Source organism: Hyla sarda, unplaced genomic scaffold (assembly GCF_029499605.1).
Source record: "Hyla sarda isolate aHylSar1 unplaced genomic scaffold, aHylSar1.hap1 scaffold_591, whole genome shotgun sequence".
NCBI classification, from domain to species: domain Eukaryota; kingdom Metazoa; phylum Chordata; class Amphibia; order Anura; family Hylidae; genus Hyla; species Hyla sarda.
The window spans coordinates 190,538-215,758 of NW_026610605.1; the positions used below are offsets into that span (position 1 = coordinate 190,538).

The following is a 25,221-nucleotide window of genomic DNA, read 5'->3' on the forward strand; positions in this document are numbered from 1 at the left end:
GCTGCTTAGCAATAATGGTATGGGTTTAGGTTCTGCTGTGTGTACTGGTGGTTGACTGCCCCCCAGCCCAGAGTGTGCATGGAAAATTGTCTGGCAGCCTCCCTGACAGCAAGCAGTGATAGTGCCCATGAAGGGCACCTTGTTGGGCCCGCCCCTTTCACGGTTATCGCTTCTCGGCCTTTTGGCTAAGATCAAGTGTAGTATCTGTTCTTATCAGTTTAATATCTGATACGTCCCCTATCTGGGGACCATATATTAAATGGATTTTTGAGAACGGGGGCCGATTTCGAAGCTTGCTTCCGTCGCCCTATGCATTGACCCGATATGGCAGTATCTTCGGGTACAGTGCACCACCCCCTTACAGGGTTAAAAAGAAAGATTCCTACTTTCATTGCTACCTGCTTGCTGGCTAGCCAGCTAGCCAGCCCTGTGGGCCTTGCTGCTGCTGCAGCCAAAAAACAAAAGGTGGTGCTGCTGCTGCTTCTGCTGCTTCTGCTTCTGCTTGTGTCTGGCCGCTGTTGGAGCGTCCAGGCACAGGACTTCTGCTGCTGCTGACTAAATGGCCTCCTTAATTGGATCATTTGAGTAGCCAGCACACCTGTGCAGGTAGGGCATGACATGATAGGCAGCTGCCTTGATAGCGGGTGGGTGCTGAATGTTCCTAATTGACAAAATAAGATTAATGCTTATGAAGAAATATAAAATCTCATCCCTTCCCCAATATCGCGCCACACCCCTACCCCTTAATTCCCTGGTTGAACTTGATGGACATATGTCTTTTTTCGACCGTACTAACTATGTAACTATGTAACATAACATGGGGGGGGGGGGGTCTCCTGGCTGTTCACACAGGTGTGTCATTGCTGTACATTGACCATGCATTGCTTCTGTGGTATTGCAAAGGCAAAGACAAATGCTTCCAGCCATCCATTGCACTAATGGATTGGTCATCAGCTGGCTGTCTATGTCCCGCATCAATATAGACCAAAGTACAGAGGGTTAGGCTATGCTATTGTGCACCTACCTGATGCATCAGAAGGTGCGAGGCCCTTGCTAAATTCTGTGCACAGACTTTGAGATCTATACTTTAGACTGTATCTAAACCTGCTCCAACATGGACTGACATTCTGGCCTACTTTCAGCCGATGCGACTTGTCTGTCGCTGAACAGTCGCTTTTTATGTATTCAGCACCTATGTATAATGTTGTAAAAATGCTCTAGAAGCTAAAGTCGCAGAAATGTCACACATATTTGGCCTGCAACTTTCTGTGCGACAAATTCAGACAGGAAAAATCAGTATAAATCCTTAGAAAATTATCCCCCAGTGTCTCCATCTGCTGGCGGTATTGAATAAGCATTGCTGCACTGATGGGGTATGCATTAGACGAAAAAAAAGAAGAAAAAGAAGAATAATACGCCCAGAAAAGAGGCGAAAAGGAGAAAAACGTAAAAAAACGTGAAAAAAAAGTAAGAGGAAGAGAAGGGAAAAAAAGGTGGAAATGGGTTTAAAAGTGATTTCGGCGGAGAAATATATATATATATATATATATATATATATATATATATATATATATATATATATATACGCGCACACACACACATATATATAAACGTATTCTCCGTTGAGATATTGCAGCCGCTGCTGTGTCCAGGCCCAGGAGCCTTAGCACTGTGCTGTGATGTCACTCAATACCACTGACATCACTAGGTGTAAACAACATCTCTCCTTTGCTGTGTATGTGACTATGGAGCTGTTTGGTGATGTCGTCTATTATGGCCTTCATAGAAGCAACAGGAGATTGTTGCATCCATCTAGAACCCTCAGAACTACAGTGCTATGATGTCACTCACTTCCACAGGCCTTGCAGAGTGTAAACAACAACAACCCAGCTTTGTTGTGTATGTAACCATAGCGATTTGTGATGTCACCTAGAACCTTCACAGCAGCGACAGCTTTATGAGGAGCATCAGCACTGCTCTGTCTGAGCAGAACCATCACCGCCATAGGTTGTCAAATAACCCGGGTTTAACCCACACAGGTAAGTCCAATGGGGTGCAGGCATGTCCTCTATGCTTACAGCTTCCCGTGGGTGTTGGTTTGATACCGTTTGGGGACAGCCAAGGAGGCATCTGCAGGCAACAAAGGTAGGTGTGTGCTTGTGTGTGTGTTTCCTATGCAGATCCTAAGCCCAGTGTCACATGCAAGTAGGAGGAGTAAGAAGGGTTCCTGGCAAATCCGGGTTATGGATTGCATTTAAAAAGGCCCCGTGGGAGTGCAATGGGCCCCTGTCTTGCTGCTTAGCAATAATGGTATGGGTTTAGGTTCTGCTGTGTGTACTGGTGGTTGACTGCCCCCCAGCCCAGAGTGTGCATGGAAAATTGTCTGGCAGCCTCCCTGACAGCAAGCAGTGATAGTGCCCATGAAGGGCACCTTGTTGGGCCCGCCCCTTTCACGGTTATCGCTTCTCGGCCTTTTGGCTAAGATCAAGTGTGGTATCTGTTCTTATCAGTTTAATATCTGATACGTCCCCTATCTGGGGACCATATATTAAATGGATTTTTGAGAACGGGGGCCGATTTCGAAGCTTGCTTCCGTTGCCCTATGCATTGACCCGATATGGCAGTATCTTCGGGTACAGTGCACCACCCCCTTACAGGGTTAAAAAGAAAGATTCCTACTTTCATTGCTACCTGCTTGCTGGCTAGCCAGCTAGCCAGCCCTGTGGGCCTTGCTGCTGCTGCAGCCAAAAAACAAAAGGTGGTGCTGCTGCTGCTTCTGCTGCTTCTGCTTCTGCTTGTGTCTGGCCGCTGTTGGAGCGTCCAGGCACAGGACTTCTGCTGCTGCTGACTAAATGGCCTCCTTAATTGGATCATTTGAGTAGCCAGCACACCTGTGCAGGTAGGGCATGACATGATAGGCAGCTGCCTTGATAGCGGGTGGGTGCTGAATGTTCCTAATTGACAAAATAAGATTAATGCTTATGAAGAAATATAAAATCTCATCCCTTCCCCAATATCGCGCCACACCCCTACCCCTTAATTCCCTGGTTGAACTTGATGGACATATGTCTTTTTTCGACCGTACTAACTATGTAACTATGTAACATAACATGGGGGGGGGGGGGGTCTCCTGGCTGTTCACACAGGTGTGTCATTGCTGTACATTGACCATGCATTGCTTCTGTGGTATTGCAAAGGCAAAGACAAATGCTTCCAGCCATCCATTGCACTAATGGATTGGTCATCAGCTGGCTGTCTATGTCCCGCATCAATATAGACCAAAGTACAGAGGGTTAGGCTATGCTATTGTGCACCTACCTGATGCATCAGAAGGTGCGAGGCCCTTGCTAAATTCTGTGCACAGACTTTGAGATCTATACTTTAGACTGTATCTAAACCTGCTCCAACATGGACTGACATTCTGGCCTACTTTCAGCCGATGCAACTTGTCTGTCGCTGAACAGTTGCTTTTTATGTATTCAGCACCTATGTATAATGTTGTAAAAATGCTCTAGAAGCTAAAGTCGCAGAAATGTCACACATATTTGGCCTGCAACTTTCTGTGCGACAAATTCAGACAGGAAAAATCAGTATAAATCCTTAGAAAATTATCCCCCAGTGTCTCCATCTGCTGGCGGTATTGAATAAGCATTGCTGCACTGATGGGGTATGCATTAGACGAAAAAAAAGAAGAAAAAGAAGAATAATACGCCCAGAAAAGAGGCGAAAAGGAGAAAAACGTAAAAAAACGTGAAAAAAAAGTAAGAGGAAGAGAAGGGAAAAAAAGGTGGAAATGGGTTTAAAAGTGATTTCGGCGGAGAAATATATATATATATATATATATATATACGCGCACACACACACATATATATAAACGTATTCTCCGTTGAGATATTGCAGCCGCTGCTGTGTCCAGGCCCAGGAGCCTTAGCACTGTGCTGTGATGTCACTCAATACCACTGACATCACTAGGTGTAAACAACATCTCTCCTTTGCTGTGTATGTGACTATGGAGCTGTTTGGTGATGTCGTCTATTATGGCCTTCATAGAAGCAACAGGAGATTGTTGCATCCATCTAGAACCCTCAGAACTACAGTGCTATGATGTCACTCACTTCCACAGGCCTTGCAGAGTGTAAACAACAACAACCCAGCTTTGTTGTGTATGTAACCATAGGGATTTGTGATGTCACCTAGAACCTTCACAGCAGCGACAGCTTTATGAGGAGCATCAGCACTGCTCTGCCTGAGCAGAACCATCACCGCCATAGGTTGTCAAATAACCCGGGTTTAACCCACACAGGTAAGTCCAATGGGGTGCAGGCATGTCCTCTATGCTTACAGCTTCCCGTGGGTGTTGGTTTGATACCGTTTGGGGACAGCCAAGGAGGCATCTGCAGGCAACAAAGGTAGGTGTGTGCTTGTGTGTGTGTTTCCTATGCAGATCCTAAGCCCAGTGTCACATGCAAGTAGGAGGAGTAAGAAGGGTTCCTGGCAAATCCGGGTTATGGATTGCATTTAAAAAGGCCCCGTGGGAGTGCAATGGGCCCCTGTCTTGCTGCTTAGCAATAATGGTATGGGTTTAGGTTCTGCTGTGTGTACTGGTGGTTGACTGCCCCCCAGCCCAGAGTGTGCATGGAAAATTGTCTGGCAGCCTCCCTGACAGCAAGCAGTGATAGTGCCCATGAAGGGCACCTTGTTGGGCCCGCCCCTTTCACGGTTATCGCTTCTCGGCCTTTTGGCTAAGATCAAGTGTAGTATCTGTTCTTATCAGTTTAATATCTGATACGTCCCCTATCTGGGGACCATATATTAAATGGATTTTTGAGAACGGGGGCCGATTTCGAAGCTTGCTTCCGTCGCCCTATGCATTGACCCGATATGGCAGTATCTTCGGGTACAGTGCACCACCCCCTTACAGGGTTAAAAAGAAAGATTCCTACTTTCATTGCTACCTGCTTGCTGGCTAGCCAGCTAGCCAGCCCTGTGGGCCTTGCTGCTGCTGCAGCCAAAAAACAAAAGGTGGTGCTGCTGCTGCTTCTGCTGCTTCTGCTTCTGCTTGTGTCTGGCCGCTGTTGGAGCGTCCAGGCACAGGACTTCTGCTGCTGCTGACTAAATGGCCTCCTTAATTGGATCATTTGAGTAGCCAGCACACCTGTGCAGGTAGGGCATGACATGATAGGCAGCTGCCTTGATAGCGGGTGGGTGCTGAATGTTCCTAATTGACAAAATAAGATTAATGCTTATGAAGAAATATAAAATCTCATCCCTTCCCCAATATCGCGCCACACCCCTACCCCTTAATTCCCTGGTTGAACTTGATGGACATATGTCTTTTTTCGACCGTACTAACTATGTAACTATGTAACATAACATGGGGGGGGGGGGGGTCTCCTGGCTGTTCACACAGGTGTGTCATTGCTGTACATTGACCATGCATTGCTTCTGTGGTATTGCAAAGGCAAAGACAAATGCTTCCAGCCATCCATTGCACTAATGGATTGGTCATCAGCTGGCTGTCTATGTCCCGCATCAATATAGACCAAAGTACAGAGGGTTAGGCTATGCTATTGTGCACCTACCTGATGCATCAGAAGGTGCGAGGCCCTTGCTAAATTCTGTGCACAGACTTTGAGATCTATACTTTAGACTGTATCTAAACCTGCTCCAACATGGACTGACATTCTGGCCTACTTTCAGCCGATGCGACTTGTCTGTCGCTGAACAGTCGCTTTTTATGTATTCAGCACCTATGTATAATGTTGTAAAAATGCTCTAGAAGCTAAAGTCGCAGAAATGTCACACATATTTGGCCTGCAACTTTCTGTGCGACAAATTCAGACAGGAAAAATCAGTATAAATCCTTAGAAAATTATCCCCCAGTGTCTCCATCTGCTGGCGGTATTGAATAAGCATTGCTGCACTGATAGGGTATCCATTAGACGAAAAAAAAGAAGAAAAAGAAGAATAATACGCCCAGAAAAGAGGCGAAAAGGAGAAAAACGTAAAAAAACGTGAAAAAAAAGTAAGAGGAAGAGAAGGGAAAAAAAGGTGGAAATGGGTTTAAAAGTGATTTCGGCGGAGAAATATATATATATATATATATATATATATATATACGCGCACACACACACATATATATAAACGTATTCTCCGTTGAGATATTGCAGCCGCTGCTGTGTCCAGGCCCAGGAGCCTTAGCACTGTGCTGTGATGTCACTCAATACCACTGACATCACTAGGTGTAAACAACATCTCTCCTTTGCTGTGTATGTGACTATGGAGCTGTTTGGTGATGTCGTCTATTATGGCCTTCATAGAAGCAACAGGAGATTGTTGCATCCATCTAGAACCCTCAGAACTACAGTGCTATGATGTCACTCACTTCCACAGGCCTTGCAGAGTGTAAACAACAACAACCCAGCTTTGTTGTGTATGTAACCATAGGGATTTGTGATGTCACCTAGAACCTTCACAGCAGCGACAGCTTTATGAGGAGCATCAGCACTGCTCTGCCTGAGCAGAACCATCACCGCCATAGGTTGTCAAATAACCCGGGTTTAACCCACACAGGTAAGTCCAATGGGGTGCAGGCATGTCCTCTATGCTTACAGCTTCCCGTGGGTGTTGGTTTGATACCGTTTGGGGACAGCCAAGGAGGCATCTGCAGGCAACAAAGGTAGGTGTGTGCTTGTGTGTGTGTTTCCTATGCAGATCCTAAGCCCAGTGTCACATGCAAGTAGGAGGAGTAAGAAGGGTTCCTGGCAAATCCGGGTTATGGATTGCATTTAAAAAGGCCCCGTGGGAGTGCAATGGGCCCCTGTCTTGCTGCTTAGCAATAATGGTATGGGTTTAGGTTCTGCTGTGTGTACTGGTGGTTGACTGCCCCCCAGCCCAGAGTGTGCATGGAAAATTGTCTGGCAGCCTCCCTGACAGCAAGCAGTGATAGTGCCCATGAAGGGCACCTTGTTGGGCCCGCCCCTTTCACGGTTATCGCTTCTCGGCCTTTTGGCTAAGATCAAGTGTAGTATCTGTTCTTATCAGTTTAATATCTGATACGTCCCCTATCTGGGGACCATATATTAAATGGATTTTTGAGAACGGGGGCCGATTTCGAAGCTTGCTTCCGTCGCCCTATGCATTGACCCGATATGGCAGTATCTTCGGGTACAGTGCACCACCCCCTTACAGGGTTAAAAAGAAAGATTCCTACTTTCATTGCTACCTGCTTGCTGGCTAGCCAGCTAGCCAGCCCTGTGGGCCTTGCTGCTGCTGCAGCCAAAAAACAAAAGGTGGTGCTGCTGCTGCTTCTGCTGCTTCTGCTTCTGCTTGTGTCTGGCCGCTGTTGGAGCGTCCAGGCACAGGACTTCTGCTGCTGCTGACTAAATGGCCTCCTTAATTGGATCATTTGAGTAGCCAGCACACCTGTGCAGGTAGGGCATGACATGATAGGCAGCTGCCTTGATAGCGGGTGGGTGCTGAATGTTCCTAATTGACAAAATAAGATTAATGCTTATGAAGAAATATAAAATCTCATCCCTTCCCCAATATCGCGCCACACCCCTACCCCTTAATTCCCTGGTTGAACTTGATGGACATATGTCTTTTTTCGACCGTACTAACTATGTAACTATGTAACATAACATGGGGGGGGGGGGGGTCTCCTGGCTGTTCACACAGGTGTGTCATTGCTGTACATTGACCATGCATTGCTTCTGTGGTATTGCAAAGGCAAAGACAAATGCTTCCAGCCATCCATTGCACTAATGGATTGGTCATCAGCTGGCTGTCTATGTCCCGCATCAATATAGACCAAAGTACAGAGGGTTAGGCTATGCTATTGTGCACCTACCTGATGCATCAGAAGGTGCGAGGCCCTTGCTAAATTCTGTGCACAGACTTTGAGATCTATACTTTAGACTGTATCTAAACCTGCTCCAACATGGACTGACATTCTGGCCTACTTTCAGCCGATGCGACTTGTCTGTCGCTGAACAGTCGCTTTTTATGTATTCAGCACCTATGTATAATGTTGTAAAAATGCTCTAGAAGCTAAAGTCGCAGAAATGTCACACATATTTGGCCTGCAACTTTCTGTGCGACAAATTCAGACAGGAAAAATCAGTATAAATCCTTAGAAAATTATCCCCCAGTGTCTCCATCTGCTGGCGGTATTGAATAAGCATTGCTGCACTGATGGGGTATGCATTAGACGAAAAAAAAGAAGAAAAAGAAGAATAATACGCCCAGAAAAGAGGCGAAAAGGAGAAAAACGTAAAAAAACGTGAAAAAAAAGTAAGAGGAAGAGAAGGGAAAAAAAGGTGGAAATGGGTTTAAAAGTGATTTCGGCGGAGAAATATATATATATATATATATATATATATATATATATATATATATATATACGCGCACACACACACATATATATAAACGTATTCTCCGTTGAGATATTGCAGCCGCTGCTGTGTCCAGGCCCAGGAGCCTTAGCACTGTGCTGTGATGTCACTCAATACCACTGACATCACTAGGTGTAAACAACATCTCTCCTTTGCTGTGTATGTGACTATGGAGCTGTTTGGTGATGTCGTCTATTATGGCCTTCATAGAAGCAACAGGAGATTGTTGCATCCATCTAGAACCCTCAGAACTACAGTGCTATGATGTCACTCACTTCCACAGGCCTTGCAGAGTGTAAACAACAACAACCCAGCTTTGTTGTGTATGTAACCATAGGGATTTGTGATGTCACCTAGAACCTTCACAGCAGCGACAGCTTTATGAGGAGCATCAGCACTGCTCTGCCTGAGCAGAACCATCACCGCCATAGGTTGTCAAATAACCCGGGTTTAACCCACACAGGTAAGTCCAATGGGGTGCAGGCATGTCCTCTATGCTTACAGCTTCCCGTGGGTGTTGGTTTGATACCGTTTGGGGACAGCCAAGGAGGCATCTGCAGGCAACAAAGGTAGGTGTGTGCTTGTGTGTGTGTTTCCTATGCAGATCCTAAGCCCAGTGTCACATGCAAGTAGGAGGAGTAAGAAGGGTTCCTGGCAAATCCGGGTTATGGATTGCATTTAAAAAGGCCCCGTGGGAGTGCAATGGGCCCCTGTCTTGCTGCTTAGCAATAATGGTATGGGTTTAGGTTCTGCTGTGTGTACTGGTGGTTGACTGCCCCCCAGCCCAGAGTGTGCATGGAAAATTGTCTGGCAGCCTCCCTGACAGCAAGCAGTGATAGTGCCCATGAAGGGCACCTTGTTGGGCCCGCCCCTTTCACGGTTATCGCTTCTCGGCCTTTTGGCTAAGATCAAGTGTAGTATCTGTTCTTATCAGTTTAATATCTGATACGTCCCCTATCTGGGGACCATATATTAAATGGATTTTTGAGAACGGGGGCCGATTTCGAAGCTTGCTTCCGTCGCCCTATGCATTGACCCGATATGGCAGTATCTTCGGGTACAGTGCACCACCCCCTTACAGGGTTAAAAAGAAAGATTCCTACTTTCATTGCTACCTGCTTGCTGGCTAGCCAGCTAGCCAGCCCTGTGGGCCTTGCTGCTGCTGCAGCCAAAAAACAAAAGGTGGTGCTGCTGCTGCTTCTGCTGCTTCTGCTTCTGCTTGTGTCTGGCCGCTGTTGGAGCGTCCAGGCACAGGACTTCTGCTGCTGCTGACTAAATGGCCTCCTTAATTGGATCATTTGAGTAGCCAGCACACCTGTGCAGGTAGGGCATGACATGATAGGCAGCTGCCTTGATAGCGGGTGGGTGCTGAATGTTCCTAATTGACAAAATAAGATTAATGCTTATGAAGAAATATAAAATCTCATCCCTTCCCCAATATCGCGCCACACCCCTACCCCTTAATTCCCTGGTTGAACTTGATGGACATATGTCTTTTTTCGACCGTACTAACTATGTAACTATGTAACATAACATGGGGGGGGGGGGTCTCCTGGCTGTTCACACAGGTGTGTCATTGCTGTACATTGACCATGCATTGCTTCTGTGGTATTGCAAAGGCAAAGACAAATGCTTCCAGCCATCCATTGCACTAATGGATTGGTCATCAGCTGGCTGTCTATGTCCCGCATCAATATAGACCAAAGTACAGAGGGTTAGGCTATGCTATTGTGCACCTACCTGATGCATCAGAAGGTGCGAGGCCCTTGCTAAATTCTGTGCACAGACTTTGAGATCTATACTTTAGACTGTATCTAAACCTGCTCCAACATGGACTGACATTCTGGCCTACTTTCAGCCGATGCGACTTGTCTGTCGCTGAACAGTCGCTTTTTATGTATTCAGCACCTATGTATAATGTTGTAAAAATGCTCTAGAAGCTAAAGTCGCAGAAATGTCACACATATTTGGCCTGCAACTTTCTGTGCGACAAATTCAGACAGGAAAAATCAGTATAAATCCTTAGAAAATTATCCCCCAGTGTCTCCATCTGCTGGCGGTATTGAATAAGCATTGCTGCACTGATGGGGTATGCATTAGACGAAAAAAAAGAAGAAAAAGAAGAATAATACGCCCAGAAAAGAGGCGAAAAGGAGAAAAACGTAAAAAAACGTGAAAAAAAAGTAAGAGGAAGAGAAGGGAAAAAAAGGTGGAAATGGGTTTAAAAGTGATTTCGGCGGAGAAATATATATATATATATATATATATATATATATATATATATACGCGCACACACACACATATATATAAACGTATTCTCCGTTGAGATATTGCAGCCGCTGCTGTGTCCAGGCCCAGGAGCCTTAGCACTGTGCTGTGATGTCACTCAATACCACTGACATCACTAGGTGTAAACAACATCTCTCCTTTGCTGTGTATGTGACTATGGAGCTGTTTGGTGATGTCGTCTATTATGGCCTTCATAGAAGCAACAGGAGATTGTTGCATCCATCTAGAACCCTCAGAACTACAGTGCTATGATGTCACTCACTTCCACAGGCCTTGCAGAGTGTAAACAACAACAACCCAGCTTTGTTGTGTATGTAACCATAGGGATTTGTGATGTCACCTAGAACCTTCACAGCAGCGACAGCTTTATGAGGAGCATCAGCACTGCTCTGCCTGAGCAGAACCATCACCGCCATAGGTTGTCAAATAACCCGGGTTTAACCCACACAGGTAAGTCCAATGGGGTGCAGGCATGTCCTCTATGCTTACAGCTTCCCGTGGGTGTTGGTTTGATACCGTTTGGGGACAGCCAAGGAGGCATCTGCAGGCAACAAAGGTAGGTGTGTGCTTGTGTGTGTGTTTCCTATGCAGATCCTAAGCCCAGTGTCACATGCAAGTAGGAGGAGTAAGAAGGGTTCCTGGCAAATCCGGGTTATGGATTGCATTTAAAAAGGCCCTGTGGGAGTGCAATGGGCCCCTGTCTTGCTGCTTAGCAATAATGGTATGGGTTTAGGTTCTGCTGTGTGTACTGGTGGTTGACTGCCCCCCAGCCCAGAGTGTGCATGGAAAATTGTCTGGCAGCCTCCCTGACAGCAAGCAGTGATAGTGCCCATGAAGGGCACCTTGTTGGGCCCGCCCCTTTCACGGTTATCGCTTCTCGGCCTTTTGGCTAAGATCAAGTGTAGTATCTGTTCTTATCAGTTTAATATCTGATACGTCCCCTATCTGGGGACCATATATTAAATGGATTTTTGAGAACGGGGGCCGATTTCGAAGCTTGCTTCCGTCGCCCTATGCATTGACCCGATATGGCAGTATCTTCGGGTACAGTGCACCACCCCCTTACAGGGTTAAAAAGAAAGATTCCTACTTTCATTGCTACCTGCTTGCTGGCTAGCCAGCTAGCCAGCCCTGTGGGCCTTGCTGCTGCTGCAGCCAAAAAACAAAAGGTGGTGCTGCTGCTGCTTCTGCTGCTTCTGCTTCTGCTTGTGTCTGGCCGCTGTTGGAGCGTCCAGGCACAGGACTTCTGCTGCTGCTGACTAAATGGCCTCCTTAATTGGATCATTTGAGTAGCCAGCACACCTGTGCAGGTAGGGCATGACATGATAGGCAGCTGCCTTGATAGCGGGTGGGTGCTGAATGTTCCTAATTGACAAAATAAGATTAATGCTTATGAAGAAATATAAAATCTCATCCCTTCCCCAATATCGCGCCACACCCCTACCCCTTAATTCCCTGGTTGAACTTGATGGACATATGTCTTTTTTCGACCGTACTAACTATGTAACTATGTAACATAACATGGGGGGGGGGGGGGGGGGTCTCCTGGCTGTTCACACAGGTGTGTCATTGCTGTACATTGACCATGCATTGCTTCTGTGGTATTGCAAAGGCAAAGACAAATGCTTCCAGCCATCCATTGCACTAATGGATTGGTCATCAGCTGGCTGTCTATGTCCCGCATCAATATAGACCAAAGTACAGAGGGTTAGGCTATGCTATTGTGCACCTACCTGATGCATCAGAAGGTGCGAGGCCCTTGCTAAATTCTGTGCACAGACTTTGAGATCTATACTTTAGACTGTATCTAAACCTGCTCCAACATGGACTGACATTCTGGCCTACTTTCAGCCGATGCGACTTGTCTGTCGCTGAATAGTCGCTTTTTATGTATTCAGCACCTATGTATAATGTTGTAAAAATGCTCTAGAAGCTAAAGTCGCAGAAATGTCACACATATTTGGCCTGCAACTTTCTGTGCGACAAATTCAGACAGGAAAAATCAGTATAAATCCTTAGAAAATTATCCCCCAGTGTCTCCATCTGCTGGCGGTATTGAATAAGCATTGCTGCACTGATGGGGTATGCATTAGACGAAAAAAAAGAAGAAAAAGAAGAATAATACGCCCAGAAAAGAGGCGAAAAGGAGAAAAACGTAAAAAAACGTGAAAAAAAAGTAAGAGGAAGAGAAGGGAAAAAAAGGTGGAAATGGGTTTAAAAGTGATTTCGGCGGAGAAATATATATATATATATATATATATATATATATATATATATATATATATACGCGCACACACACACATATATATAAACGTATTCTCCGTTGAGATATTGCAGCCGCTGCTGTGTCCAGGCCCAGGAGCCTTAGCACTGTGCTGTGATGTCACTCAATACCACTGACATCACTAGGTGTAAACAACATCTCTCCTTTGCTGTGTATGTGACTATGGAGCTGTTTGGTGATGTCGTCTATTATGGCCTTCATAGAAGCAACAGGAGATTGTTGCATCCATCTAGAACCCTCAGAACTACAGTGCTATGATGTCACTCACTTCCACAGGCCTTGCAGAGTGTAAACAACAACAACCCAGCTTTGTTGTGTATGTAACCATAGGGATTTGTGATGTCACCTAGAACCTTCACAGCAGCGACAGCTTTATGAGGAGCATCAGCACTGCTCTGCCTGAGCAGAACCATCACCGCCATAGGTTGTCAAATAACCCGGGTTTAACCCACACAGGTAAGTCCAATGGGGTGCAGGCATGTCCTCTATGCTTACAGCTTCCCGTGGGTGTTGGTTTGATACCGTTTGGGGACAGCCAAGGAGGCATCTGCAGGCAACAAAGGTAGGTGTGTGCTTGCGTGTGTGTTTCCTATGCAGATCCTAAGCCCAGTGTCACATGCAAGTAGGAGGAGTAAGAAGGGTTCCTGGCAAATCCGGGTTATGGATTGCATTTAAAAAGGCCCCGTGGGAGTGCAATGGGCCCCTGTCTTGCTGCTTAGCAATAATGGTATGGGTTTAGGTTCTGCTGTGTGTACTGGTGGTTGACTGCCCCCCAGCCCAGAGTGTGCATGGAAAATTGTCTGGCAGCCTCCCTGACAGCAAGCAGTGATAGTGCCCATGAAGGGCACCTTGTTGGGCCCGCCCCTTTCACGGTTATCGCTTCTCGGCCTTTTGGCTAAGATCAAGTGTAGTATCTGTTCTTATCAGTTTAATATCTGATACGTCCCCTATCTGGGGACCATATATTAAATGGATTTTTGAGAACGGGGGCCGATTTCGAAGCTTGCTTCCGTCGCCCTATGCATTGACCCGATATGGCAGTATCTTCGGGTACAGTGCACCACCCCCTTACAGGGTTAAAAAGAAAGATTCCTACTTTCATTGCTACCTGCTTGCTGGCTAGCCAGCTAGCCAGCCCTGTGGGCCTTGCTGCTGCTGCAGCCAAAAAACAAAAGGTGGTGCTGCTGCTGCTTCTGCTGCTTCTGCTTCTGCTTGTGTCTGGCCGCTGTTGGAGCGTCCAGGCACAGGACTTCTGCTGCTGCTGACTAAATGGCCTCCTTAATTGGATCATTTGAGTAGCCAGCACACCTGTGCAGGTAGGGCATGACATGATAGGCAGCTGCCTTGATAGCGGGTGGGTGCTGAATGTTCCTAATTGACAAAATAAGATTAATGCTTATGAAGAAATATAAAATCTCATCCCTTCCCCAATATCGCGCCACACCCCTACCCCTTAATTCCCTGGTTGAACTTGATGGACATATGTCTTTTTTCGACCGTACTAACTATGTAACTATGTAACATAACATGGGGGGGGGGGGGTCTCCTGGCTGTTCACACAGGTGTGTCATTGCTGTACATTGACCATGCATTGCTTCTGTGGTATTGCAAAGGCAAAGACAAATGCTTCCAGCCATCCATTGCACTAATGGATTGGTCATCAGCTGGCTGTCTATGTCCCGCATCAATATAGACCAAAGTACAGAGGGTTAGGCTATGCTATTGTGCACCTACCTGATGCATCAGAAGGTGCGAGGCCCTTGCTAAATTCTGTGCACAGACTTTGAGATCTATACTTTAGACTGTATCTAAACCTGCTCCAACATGGACTGACATTCTGGCCTACTTTCAGCCGATGCGACTTGTCTGTCGCTGAATAGTCGCTTTTTATGTATTCAGCACCTATGTATAATGTTGTAAAAATGCTCTAGAAGCTAAAGTCGCAGAAATGTCACACATATTTGGCCTGCAACTTTCTGTGCGACAAATTCAGACAGGAAAAATCAGTATAAATCCTTAGAAAATTATCCCCCAGTGTCTCCATCTGCTGGCGGTATTGAATAAGCATTGCTGCACTGATGGGGTATGCATTAGACGAAAAAAAAGAAGAAAAAGAAGAATAATACGCCCAGAAAAGAGGCGAAAAGGAGAAAAACGTAAAAAAACGTGAAAAAAAAGTAAGAGGAAGAGAAGGGAAAAAAAGGTGGAAATGGGTTTAAAAGTGATTTCGGCGGAGAAATATATATATATATATATATATATATATATATATATATATATATACGCGCACACACACACATATATATAAACGTATTCTCCGTTGAGATATTGCAGCCGCTGCTGTGTCCAGGCCCAGGAGCCTTAGCACTGTGCTGTGATGTCACTCAATACCACTGACATCACTAGGTGTAAACAACATCTCTCCTTTGCTGTGTATGTGACTATGGAGCTGTTTGGTGATGTCGTCTATTATGGCCTTCATAGAAGCAACAGGAGATTGTTGCATCCATCTAGAACCCTCAGAACTACAGTGCTATGATGTCACTCACTTCCACAGGCCTTGCAGAGTGTAAACAACAACAACCCAGCTTTGTTGTGTATGTAACCATAGGGATTTGTGATGTCACCTAGAACCTTCACAGCAGCGACAGCTTTATGAGGAGCATCAGCACTGCTCTGCCTGAGCAGAACCATCACCGCCATAGGTTGTCAAATAACCCGGGTTTAACCCACACAGGTAAGTCCAATGGGGTGCAGGCATGTCCTCTATGCTTACAGCTTCCCGTGGGTGTTGGTTTGATACCGTTTGGGGACAGCCAAGGAGGCATCTGCAGGCAACAAAGGTAGGTGTGTGCTTGTGTGTGTGTTTCCTATGCAGATCCTAAGCCCAGTGTCACATGCAAGTAGGAGGAGTAAGAAGGGTTCCTGGCAAATCCGGGTTATGGATTGCATTTAAAAAGGCCCCGTGGGAGTGCAATGGGCCCCTGTCTTGCTGCTTAGCAATAATGGTATGGGTTTAGGTTCTGCTGTGTGTACTGGTGGTTGACTGCCCCCCAGCCCAGAGTGTGCATGGAAAATTGTCTGGCAGCCTCCCTGACAGCAAGCAGTGATAGTGCCCATGAAGGGCACCTTGTTGGGCCCGCCCCTTTCACGGTTATCGCTTCTCGGCCTTTTGGCTAAGATCAAGTGTAGTATCTGTTCTTATCAGTTTAATATCTGATACGTCCCCTATCTGGGGACCATATATTAAATGGATTTTTGAGAACGGGGGCCGATTTCGAAGCTTGCTTCCGTCGCCCTATGCATTGACCCGATATGGCAGTATCTTCGGGTACAGTGCACCACCCCCTTACAGGGTTAAAAAGAAAGATTCCTACTTTCATTGCTACCTGCTTGCTGGCTAGCCAGCTAGCCAGCCCTGTGGGCCTTGCTGCTGCTGCAGCCAAAAAACAAAAGGTGGTGCTGCTGCTGCTTCTGCTGCTTCTGCTTCTGCTTGTGTCTGGCCGCTGTTGGAGCGTCCAGGCACAGGACTTCTGCTGCTGCTGACTAAATGGCCTCCTTAATTGGATCATTTGAGTAGCCAGCACACCTGTGCAGGTAGGGCATGACATGATAGGCAGCTGCCTTGATAGCGGGTGGGTGCTGAATGTTCCTAATTGACAAAATAAGATTAATGCTTATGAAGAAATATAAAATCTCATCCCTTCCCCAATATCGCGCCACACCCCTACCCCTTAATTCCCTGGTTGAACTTGATGGACATATGTCTTTTTTCGACCGTACTAACTATGTAACTATGTAACATAACATGGGGGGGGGGGGGGGGGTCTCCTGGCTGTTCACACAGGTGTGTCATTGCTGTACATTGACCATGCATTGCTTCTGTGGTATTGCAAAGGCAAAGACAAATGCTTCCAGCCATCCATTGCACTAATGGATTGGTCATCAGCTGGCTGTCTATGTCCCGCATCAATATAGACCAAAGTACAGAGGGTTAGGCTATGCTATTGTGCACCTACCTGATGCATCAGAAGGTGCGAGGCCCTTGCTAAATTCTGTGCACAGACTTTGAGATCTATACTTTAGACTGTATCTAAACCTGCTCCAACATGGACTGACATTCTGGCCTACTTTCAGCCGATGCGACTTGTCTGTCGCTGAACAGTCGCTTTTTATGTATTCAGCACCTATGTATAATGTTGTAAAAATGCTCTAGAAGCTAAAGTCGCAGAAATGTCACACATATTTGGCCTGCAACTTTCTGTGCGACAAATTCAGACAGGAAAAATCAGTATAAATCCTTAGAAAATTATCCCCCAGTGTCTCCATCTGCTGGCAGCATTGAATAAGCATTGCTGCACTGATGGGGTATGCATTAGACGAAAAAAAAGAAGAAAAAGAAGAATAATACGCCCAGAAAAGAGGCGAAAAGGAGAAAAACGTAAAGAAAACGTGAAAAAAAAGTAAGAGGAAGAGAAGGGAAAAAAAGGTGGAAATGGGTTTAAAAGTGATTTCGGCGGAGAAATATATATATATATATATATATATATATATATATATATATATATATATATACGCGCACACACACACATATATATAAACGTATTCTCCGTTGAGATATTGCAGCCGCTGCTGTGTCCAGGCCCAGGAGCCTTAGCACTGTGCTGTGATGTCACTCAATACCACTGACATCACTAGGTGTAAACAACATCTCTCCTTTGCTGTGTATGTGACTATGGAGCTGTTTGGTGATGTCGTCTATTATGGCCTTCATAGAAGCAACAGGAGATTGTTGCATCCATCTAGAACCCTCAGAACTACAGTGCTATGATGTCACTCACTTCCACAGGCCTTGCAGAGTGTAAACAACAACAACCCAGCTTTGTTGTGTATGTAACCATAGGGATTTGTGATGTCACCTAGAACCTTCACAGCAGCGACAGCTTTATGAGGAGCATCAGCACTGCTCTGCCTGAGCAGAACCATCACCGCCATAGGTTGTCAAATAACCCGGGTTTAACCCACACAGGTAAGTCCAATGGGGTGCAGGCATGTCCTCTATGCTTACAGCTTCCCGTGGGTGTTGGTTTGATACCGTTTGGGGACAGCCAAGGAGGCATCTGCAGGCAACAAAGGTAGGTGTGTGCTTGTGTGTGTGTTTCCTATGCAGATCCTAAGCCCAGTGTCACATGCAAGTAGGAGGAGTAAGAAGGGTTCCTGGCAAATCCGGGTTATGGATTGCATTTAAAAAGGCCCCGTGGGAGTGCAATGGGCCCCTGTCTTGCTGCTTAGCAATAATGGTATGGGTTTAGGTTCTGCTGTGTGTACTGGTGGTTGACTGCCCCCCAGCCCAGAGTGTGCATGGAAAATTGTCTGGCAGCCTCCCTGACAGCAAGCAGTGATAGTGCCCATGAAGGGCACCTTGTTGGGCCCGCCCCTTTCACGGTTATCGCTTCTCGGCCTTTTGGCTAAGATCAAGTGTAGTATCTGTTCTTATCAGTTTAATATCTGATACGTCCCCTATCTGGGGACCATATATTAAATGGATTTTTGAGAACGGGGGCCGATTTCGAAGCTTGCTTCCGTCGCCCTATGCATTGACCCGATATGGCAGTATCTTCGGGTACAGTGCACCACCCCCTTACAGGGTTAAAAAGAAAGATTCCTACTTTCATTGCTACCTGCTTGCTGGCTAGCCAGCTAGCCAGCCCTGTGGGCCTTGCTGCTGCTGCAGCCAAAAAACAAAAGGTGGTGCTGCTGCTGCTTCTGCTGCTTCTGCTTCTGCTTGTGTCTGGCCGCTGTTGGAGCGTCCAGGCACAGGACTTCTGCTGCTGCTGACTAAATGGCCTCCTTAATTGGATCATTTGAGTAGCCAGCACACCTGTGCAGGTAGGGCATGACATGATAGGCAGCTGCCTTGATAGCGGGTGGGTGCTGAATGTTCCTAATTGACAAAATAAGATTAATGCTTATGAAGAAATATAAAATCTCATCCCTTCCCCAATATCGCGCCACACCCCTACCCCTTAATTCCCTGGTTGAACTTGATGGACATATGTCTTTTTTCGACCGTACTAACTATGTAACTATGTAACATAACATGGGGGGGGGGGGTCTCCTGGCTGTTCACACAGGTGTGTCATTGCTGTACATTGACCATGCATTGCTTCTGTGGTATTGCAAAGGCAAAGACAAATGCTTCCAGCCATCCATTGCACTAATGGATTGGTCATCAGCTGGCTGTCTATGTCCCGCATCAATATAGACCAAAGTACAGAGGGTTAGGCTATGCTATTGTGCACCTACCTGATGCATCAGAAGGTGCGAGGCCCTTGCTAAATTCTGTGCACAGACTTTGAGATCTATACTTTAGACTGTATCTAAACCTGCTCCAACATGGACTGACATTCTGGCCTACTTTCAGCCGATGCGACTTGTCTGTCGCTGAACAGTCGCTTTTTATGTATTCAGCACCTATGTATAATGTTGTAAAAATGCTCTAGAAGCTAAAGTCGCAGAAATGTCACACATATTTGGCCTGCAACTTTCTGTGCGACAAATTCAGACAGGAAAAATCAGTATAAATCCTTAGAAAATTATCCCCCAGTGTCTCCATCTGCTGGCAGCATTGAATAAGCATTGCTGCACTGATGGGGTATGCATTAGACGAAAAAAAAGAAGAAAAAGAAGAATAATACGCCCAGAAAAGAGGCGAAAAGGAGAAAAACGTAAAGAAAACGTGAAAAAAAAGTAAGAGGAAGAGAAGGGAAAAAAAGGTGGAAATGGGTTTAAAAGTGATTTCGGCGGAGAAATATATATATATATATATATATATATATATATATATATATATATATATATACGCGCACACACACACATATATATAAACGTATTCTCCGTTGAGATATTGCAGCCGCTGCTGTGTCCAGGCCCAGGAGCCTTAGCACTGTGCTGTGATGTCACTCAATACCACTGACATCACTAGGTGTAAACAACATCTCTCCTTTGCTGTGTATGTGACTATGGAGCTGTTTGGTGATGTCGTCTATTATGGCCTTCATAGAAGCAACAGGAGATTGTTGCATCCATCTAGAACCCTCAGAACTACAGTGCTATGATGTCACTCACTTCCACAGGCCTTGCAGAGTGTAAACAACAACAACCCAGCTTTGTTGTGTATGTAACCATAGGGATTTGTGATGTCACCTAGAACCTTCACAGCAGCGACAGCTTTATGAGGAGCATCAGCACTGCTCTGCCTGAGCAGAACCATCACCGCCATAGGTTGTCAAATAACCCGGGTTTAACCCACACAGGTAAGTCCAATGGGGTGCAGGCATGTCCTCTATGCTTACAGCTTCCCGTGGGTGTTGGTTTGATACCGTTTGGGGACAGCCAAGGAGGCATCTGCAGGCAACAAAGGTAGGTGTGTGCTTGTGTGTGTGTTTCCTATGCAGATCCTAAGCCCAGTGTCACATGCAAGTAGGAGGAGTAAGAAGGGTTCCTGGCAAATCCGGGTTATGGATTGCATTTAAAAAGGCCCCGTGGGAGTGCAATGGGCCCCTGTCTTGCTGCTTAGCAATAATGGTATGGGTTTAGGTTCTGCTGTGTGTACTGGTGGTTGACTGCCCCCCAGCCCAGAGTGTGCATGGAAAATTGTCTGGCAGCCTCCCTGACAGCAAGCAGTGATAGTGCCCATGAAGGGCACCTTGTTGGGCCCGCCCCTTTCACGGTTATCGCTTCTCGGCCTTTTGGCTAAGATCAAGTGTAGTATCTGTTCTTATCAGTTTAATATCTGATACGTCCCCTATCTGGGGACCATATATTAAATGGATTTTTGAGAACGGGGGCCGATTTCGAAGCTTGCTTCCGTCGCCCTATGCATTGACCCGATATGGCAGTATCTTCGGGTACAGTGCACCACCCCCTTACAGGGTTAAAAAGAAAGATTCCTACTTTCATTGCTACCTGCTTGCTGGCTAGCCAGCTAGCCAGCCCTGTGGGCCTTGCTGCTGCTGCAGCCAAAAAACAAAAGGTGGTGCTGCTGCTGCTTCTGCTGCTTCTGCTTCTGCTTGTGTCTGGCCGCTGTTGGAGCGTCCAGGCACAGGACTTCTGCTGCTGCTGACTAAATGGCCTCCTTAATTGGATCATTTGAGTAGCCAGCACACCTGTGCAGGTAGGGCATGACATGATAGGCAGCTGCCTTGATAGCGGGTGGGTGCTGAATGTTCCTAATTGACAAAATAAGATTAATGCTTATGAAGAAATATAAAATCTCATCCCTTCCCCAATATCGCGCCACACCCCTACCCCTTAATTCCCTGGTTGAACTTGATGGACATATGTCTTTTTTCGACCGTACTAACTATGTAACTATGTAACATAACATGGGGGGGGGGGGTCTCCTGGCTGTTCACACAGGTGTGTCATTGCTGTACATTGACCATGCATTGCTTCTGTGGTATTGCAAAGGCAAAGACAAATGCTTCCAGCCATCCATTGCACTAATGGATTGGTCATCAGCTGGCTGTCTATGTCCCGCATCAATATAGACCAAAGTACAGAGGGTTAGGCTATGCTATTGTGCACCTACCTGATGCATCAGAAGGTGCGAGGCCCTTGCTAAATTCTGTGCACAGACTTTGAGATCTATACTTTAGACTGTATCTAAACCTGCTCCAACATGGACTGACATTCTGGCCTACTTTCAGCCGATGCGACTTGTCTGTCGCTGAACAGTCGCTTTTTATGTATTCAGCACCTATGTATAATGTTGTAAAAATGCTCTAGAAGCTAAAGTCGCAGAAATGTCACACATATTTGGCCTGCAACTTTCTGTGCGACAAATTCAGACAGGAAAAATCAGTATAAATCCTTAGAAAATTATCCCCCAGTGTCTCCATCTGCTGGCGGTATTGAATAAGCATTGCTGCACTGATGGGGTATGCATTAGACGAAAAAAAAGAAGAAAAAGAAGAATAATACGCCCAGAAAAGAGGCGAAAAGGAGAAAAACGTAAAAAAACGTGAAAAAAAAGTAAGAGGAAGAGAAGGGAAAAAAAGGTGGAAATGGGTTTAAAAGTGATTTCGGCGGAGAAATATATATATATATATATATATATATATATATATATATATATATATACGCGCACACACACACATATATATAAACGTATTCTCCGTTGAGATTTTGCAGCCGCTGCTGTGTCCAGGCCCAGGAGCCTTAGCACTGTGCTGTGATGTCACTCAATACCACTGACATCACTAGGTGTAAACAACATCTCTCCTTTGCTGTGTATGTGACTATGGAGCTGTTTGGTGATGTCGTCTATTATGGCCTTCATAGAAGCAACAGGAGATTGTTGCATCCATCTAGAACCCTCAGAACTACAGTGCTATGATGTCACTCACTTCCACAGGCCTTGCAGAGTGTAAACAACAACAACCCAGCTTTGTTGTGTATGTAACCATAGGGATTTGTGATGTCACCTAGAACCTTCACAGCAGCGACAGCTTTATGAGGAGCATCAGCACTGCTCTGCCTGAGCAGAACCATCACCGCCATAGGTTGTCAAATAACCCGGGTTTAACCCACACAGGTAAGTCCAATGGGGTGCAGGCATGTCCTCTATGCTTACAGCTTCCCGTGGGTGTTGGTTTGATACCGTTTGGGGACAGCCAAGGAGGCATCTGCAGGCAACAAAGGTAGGTGTGTGCTTGTGTGTGTGTTTCCTATGCAGATCCTAAGCCCAGTGTCACATGCAAGTAGGAGGAGTAAGAAGGGTTCCTGGCAAATCCGGGTTATGGATTGCATTTAAAAAGGCCCCGTGGGAGTGCAATGGGCCCCTGTCTTGCTGCTTAGCAATAATGGTATGGGTTTAGGTTCTGCTGTGTGTACTGGTGGTTGACTGCCCCCCAGCCCAGAGTGTGCATGGAAAATTGTCTGGCAGCCTCCCTGACAGCAAGCAGTGATAGTGCCCATGAAGGGCACCTTGTTGGGCCCGCCCCTTTCACGGTTATCGCTTCTCGGCCTTTTGGCTAAGATCAAGTGTAGTATCTGTTCTTATCAGTTTAATATCTGATACGTCCCCTATCTGGGGACCATATATTAAATGGATTTTTGAGAACGGGGGCCGATTTCGAAGCTTGCTTCCGTCGCCCTATGCATTGACCCGATATGGCAGTATCTTCGGGTACAGTGCACCACCCCCTTACAGGGTTAAAAAGAAAGATTCCTACTTTCATTGCTACCTGCTTGCTGGCTAGCCAGCTAGCCAGCCCTGTGGGCCTTGCTGCTGCTGCAGCCAAAAAACAAAAGGTGGTGCTTCTGCTGCTTCTGCTTCTGCTTGTGTCTGGCCGCTGTTGGAGCGTCCAGGCACAGGACTTCTGCTGCTGCTGACTAAATGGCCTCCTTAATTGGATCATTTGAGTAGCCAGCACACCTGTGCAGGTAGGGCATGACATGATAGGCAGCTGCCTTGATAGCGGGTGGGTGCTGAATGTTCCTAATTGACAAAATAAGATTAATGCTTATGAAGAAATATAAAATCTCATCCCTTCCCCAATTTCGCGCCACACCCCTACCCCTTAATTCCCTGGTTGAACTTGATGGACATATGTCTTTTTTCGACCGTACTAACTATGTAACTATGTAACATAACATGGGGGGGGGGGGGTCTCCTGGCTGTTCACACAGGTGTGTCATTGCTGTACATTGACCATGCATTGCTTCTGTGGTATTGCAAAGGCAAAGACAAATGCTTCCAGCCATCCATTGCACTAATGGATTGGTCATCAGCTGGCTGTCTATGTCCCGCATCAATATAGACCAAAGTACAGAGGGTTAGGCTATGCTATTGTGCACCTACCTGATGCATCAGAAGGTGCGAGGCCCTTGCTAAATTCTGTGCACAGACTTTGAGATCTATACTTTAGACTGTATCTAAACCTGCTCCAACATGGACTGACATTCTGGCCTACTTTCAGCCGATGCGACTTGTCTGTCGCTGAACAGTCGCTTTTTATGTATTCAGCACCTATGTATAATGTTGTAAAAATGCTCTAGAAGCTAAAGTCGCAGAAATGTCACACATATTTGGCCTGCAACTTTCTGTGCGACAAATTCAGACAGGAAAAATCAGTATAAATCCTTAGAAAATTATCCCCCAGTGTCTCCATCTGCTGGCGGTATTGAATAAGCATTGCTGCACTGATGGGGTATGCATTAGACGAAAAAAAAGAAGAAAAAGAAGAATAATACGCCCAGAAAAGAGGCGAAAAGGAGAAAAACGTAAAAAAACGTGAAAAAAAAGTAAGAGGAAGAGAAGGGAAAAAAAGGTGGAAATGGGTTTAAAAGTGATTTCGGCGGAGAAATATATATATATATATATATATATATATATATATATATACACGCACACACACACATATATATAAACGTATTCTCCGTTGAGATATTGCAGCCGCTGCTGTGTCCAGGCCCAGGAGCCTTAGCACTGTGCTGTGATGTCACTCAATACCACTGACATCACTAGGTGTAAACAACATCTCTCCTTTGCTGTGTATGTGACTATGGAGCTGTTTGGTGATGTCGTCTATTATGGCCTTCATAGAAGCAACAGGAGATTGTTGCATCCATCTAGAACCCTCAGAACTACAGTGCTATGATGTCACTCACTTCCACAGGCCTTGCAGAGTGTAAACAACAACAACCCAGCTTTGTTGTGTATGTAACCATAGGGATTTGTGATGTCACCTAGAACCTTCACAGCAGCGACAGCTTTATGAGGAGCATCAGCACTGCTCTGCCTGAGCAGAACCATCACCGCCATAGGTTGTCAAATAACCCGGGTTTAACCCACACAGGTAAGTCCAATGGGGTGCAGGCATGTCCTCTATGCTTACAGCTTCCCGTGGGTGTTGGTTTGATACCGTTTGGGGACAGCCAAGGAGGCATCTGCAGGCAACAAAGGTAGGTGTGTGCTTGTGTGTGTGTTTCCTATGCAGATCCTAAGCCCAGTGTCACATGCAAGTAGGAGGAGTAAGAAGGGTTCCTGGCAAATCCGGGTTATGGATTGCATTTAAAAAGGCCCCGTGGGAGTGCAATGGGCCCCTGTCTTGCTGCTTAGCAATAATGGTATGGGTTTAGGTTCTGCTGTGTGTACTGGTGGTTGACTGCCCCCCAGCCCAGAGTGTGCATGGAAAATTGTCTGGCAGCCTCCCTGACAGCAAGCAGTGATAGTGCCCATGAAGG

General features: G+C 46.1%; 11 non-coding genes across 11 annotated transcripts; all 11 read left to right on the top strand.

Annotated features, from left to right (window-relative positions):
- Positions 1 to 165: 165 nt before the first annotated feature.
- LOC130340491 (U2 spliceosomal RNA) lies at positions 166 to 356 on the top strand. Its single transcript, XR_008880591.1, has one exon. It is a non-coding gene; the product is annotated as a U2 spliceosomal RNA (small nuclear RNA).
- A 2,102-nt stretch (positions 357 to 2,458) lies between these two features.
- LOC130340419 (U2 spliceosomal RNA) lies at positions 2,459 to 2,649 on the top strand. The gene has a single exon (XR_008880536.1). It is a non-coding gene; the product is annotated as a U2 spliceosomal RNA (small nuclear RNA).
- A 2,073-nt stretch (positions 2,650 to 4,722) lies between these two features.
- Positions 4,723 to 4,913, top strand: LOC130340493 (U2 spliceosomal RNA). Its single transcript, XR_008880592.1, has one exon. It is a non-coding gene; the product is annotated as a U2 spliceosomal RNA (small nuclear RNA).
- A 2,079-nt stretch (positions 4,914 to 6,992) lies between these two features.
- Positions 6,993 to 7,183, top strand: LOC130340402 (U2 spliceosomal RNA). The gene has a single exon (XR_008880521.1). It is a non-coding gene; the product is annotated as a U2 spliceosomal RNA (small nuclear RNA).
- A 2,095-nt stretch (positions 7,184 to 9,278) lies between these two features.
- Positions 9,279 to 9,469, top strand: LOC130340404 (U2 spliceosomal RNA). The gene has a single exon (XR_008880522.1). It is a non-coding gene; the product is annotated as a U2 spliceosomal RNA (small nuclear RNA).
- Positions 9,470 to 11,554: 2,085 nt separating this feature from the next.
- Positions 11,555 to 11,745, top strand: LOC130340405 (U2 spliceosomal RNA). The gene has a single exon (XR_008880523.1). It is a non-coding gene; the product is annotated as a U2 spliceosomal RNA (small nuclear RNA).
- A 2,099-nt stretch (positions 11,746 to 13,844) lies between these two features.
- LOC130340406 (U2 spliceosomal RNA) lies at positions 13,845 to 14,035 on the top strand. Its single transcript, XR_008880524.1, has one exon. It is a non-coding gene; the product is annotated as a U2 spliceosomal RNA (small nuclear RNA).
- A 2,090-nt stretch (positions 14,036 to 16,125) lies between these two features.
- LOC130340407 (U2 spliceosomal RNA) lies at positions 16,126 to 16,316 on the top strand. The gene has a single exon (XR_008880525.1). It is a non-coding gene; the product is annotated as a U2 spliceosomal RNA (small nuclear RNA).
- A 2,101-nt stretch (positions 16,317 to 18,417) lies between these two features.
- LOC130340409 (U2 spliceosomal RNA) lies at positions 18,418 to 18,608 on the top strand. The gene has a single exon (XR_008880527.1). It is a non-coding gene; the product is annotated as a U2 spliceosomal RNA (small nuclear RNA).
- A 2,096-nt stretch (positions 18,609 to 20,704) lies between these two features.
- Positions 20,705 to 20,895, top strand: LOC130340410 (U2 spliceosomal RNA). Its single transcript, XR_008880528.1, has one exon. It is a non-coding gene; the product is annotated as a U2 spliceosomal RNA (small nuclear RNA).
- A 2,091-nt stretch (positions 20,896 to 22,986) lies between these two features.
- On the top strand, positions 22,987 to 23,177 carry LOC130340411 (U2 spliceosomal RNA). The gene has a single exon (XR_008880529.1). It is a non-coding gene; the product is annotated as a U2 spliceosomal RNA (small nuclear RNA).
- The last annotated feature ends 2,044 nt before the right edge of the window (positions 23,178 to 25,221 follow it).